This window comes from Berghia stephanieae, chromosome 15 (genome assembly GCF_034508935.2).
Source record: "Berghia stephanieae isolate SIO BIC M18660-M18661 chromosome 15, UCSD_Bste_1.3, whole genome shotgun sequence".
In the NCBI taxonomy this organism is placed as follows: domain Eukaryota; kingdom Metazoa; phylum Mollusca; class Gastropoda; order Nudibranchia; family Aeolidiidae; genus Berghia; species Berghia stephanieae.
The window spans coordinates 14,426,915-14,429,414 of record NC_088374.1 but is presented as its reverse complement, the minus strand read 5'-3'; positions in this window follow the sequence as shown (position 1 = coordinate 14,429,414).

Below are 2,500 nucleotides of genomic sequence, written 5' to 3'. Positions count from 1 at the left end.
AAAAAGTCAAATTAAATTTAAACTGGTCAAAATTATGAATGATTGGTATTCAGCAACCTGAAATATGATATTCATTCTCCTCAATAAAGTTTATACACTCAACGCAGGTCTAATATTTCTGGCTACAAATTTAATTTTCAGCATCTTAGTCATCCCGACTTAATACCGTTTTGAGGCGAGGGGTCACAATTTTGAATGACCCACGATTTCGGATCGGAAAGTCTGGGTTAGAGTCTCGGCGTTCGGTGCATAGTTGAGTCCTTGGAAAAGACTCACATGCTCTCACCGTACTCAGGTGTAAAATGAGTACCTAGCCATTAACAGCGTTGTCTCTGTCCGAAAAAAAAAATGCAATGCCATTAAACCGGCGTCATGTCTCCTTCTACATGTAAGTGTCGCTGTTGGCTAGGGACCCCTTGTGAAGCGCTTTTTTAAGCATTTAGTGGATATTGCGCTATATAAAAGCTCAAATATAGGGAATGAGATTAGCGGAAGATTAGTGTCCCTTGATTGGACGTTACCTTACAGAGAGAACGTCAATATGGTTTTACGCATGCGTCTCTCTCGTCCTCGCTTTCGGTAAAGTGTCTCATGCCCCACAACCAACATGACGTTCTCTCTCTAATAACTTTTCCGCTCGTGACTTCCAATAAAGGGGCGCTACTCTTCCGCTAATCTCATTCCCTATAAAGAAAATGTGGTCTTCTCATCATCATCATCATTGCCTTTTTCACCCTGGGTCAGGGTATAGGCCACAGACAAACAGTTTCCATCCTTCTCTATCCTGAGCTAACTTTTTTTTTATCTCATTCCAGGTCTTACCACTTCTCTGTATATCAGCTTCTTTAATTCTTCTCCATGTTCCTCGTGGCCTTCCCCTTGATCTTCTGCCCTGAGGGTTCCAGTCCAATACTTTCTTTGTTATAGTTGAGTCATTCTTTCTAAGCGTGTGTCCAATCCACCTCCATCGTCTTCTTCCTATTTCCCCTTCCACTGGTCTTCTAGTCAAAAACAAATGATTAAGATGATGCGTTTTGCCAGAGTGAAGCTCTGTGAGACTGATATCAACCCCAACGTCTCAGGATTAAAAATGAGTTTTTTGGGAGGTTTTTAATAGCGCAATATCCACTAAACGTGCTCAAAGCTCTTTACAAGGGGTTCCTGGTCAACAGCAACATTTAACAGGTAGGACGGAACATGAAGCCTGTCAGACGATATTATAATTTTTTTTCGGACAGACAACGCTGCTAGCGGCCATGTACTCAATTTACACCTGAGTACGGTGAGAGAAAGTGAAAAAACAGCATAAACTGTGCGCCGAGCGCGAGGCTCGAACCCAGGACCTTCCGATCCGAAAGCGAGTGTCATACCACTAGCCGCATTCATTCGCTCCTTCTTTCACACAGCCCAGACACTGGGTAGGATTCCTGACCTCCCATAGTGGGCAGAGAGGTACATTCTGTGTCTTCTATGTCCTTTTTCAAAAATGCTTTCTGTCCTTGTCTTGGAATGAGTTTGCTTGGTTTTGTCCTGGCCCTGGCCCGATACCCTGACTGGGAGGGAAACAGTCAAATGTATAATTAGTTTTGGGAGATGATATTTTTTTTTCCTTGTAAATAATCTCGTTCATGCACTGTATTATGTTTTGTTTATGTATTATATATGGTTTGTAAACATTTGAGTGTATTCCTCTTAGTGGGGACCTGTGCTTGTGTCTGGATGAGACTTTAACGTGATTTCAAACTAATTACACTGGTAGTGCGCTCTTGGAATCTACATCTCATCCCTATTTGAACCAATTCCCCTTTGTCTTCCCTATTCTTGGATGCTTTAATTATAATTCTAGAACTTTTCACTATCCCATTTTCTTCCTTTTTAACGGCGCTGATATAACCTAAATGTGTTGCAAGCGCCGTAAAACCCTTAAAAACAAAAACAAACAGCCCAGCCAGCACCGTTCATTTTGTTGACTTGGTCAAGTTCCCTGCGGTCTCATAACTGTCCCGAAAGCCCCAGAGTTCCACAGAAATAAGAAAGGCGGTGTTAAGTTGTTTTGGTTTCCTATTAGTTTTTGGCTAAGCAGCTTATCTGATTCTTTTCTTCTCTCTTTTTCTTTCTTTAGGATCCTGAGCAATACCAGTAATAGCCGAAAGCATAATAAGTCTATTATCGGGGTCTTGATAGCTCAGTTGGTAGAGCACCCACTTGCTTTACGCGCAAAGGGACCCAGATCCATCCTAAATGAAGTCGAGATTTATTTTCTTCCCTGATCCTCTCCCCTCCCCCCCCCCTCCCCTCCCCTTCCCCCCTCCCCCCCCCAACCCCTTTCTGTTCACCCAGCTGCCCAATCCCTGGGTCTATAATAATTAGACCTGGCGGATATTACTTTTGTGATAGCGTCCTATACAAAGGGTAGCAAACAAATAAATGTTATTTTTTCAGTTTTAAGCCTCTGAAGTTCACAATAATTTATTTATCATGGTATACATAATCTCTGCCA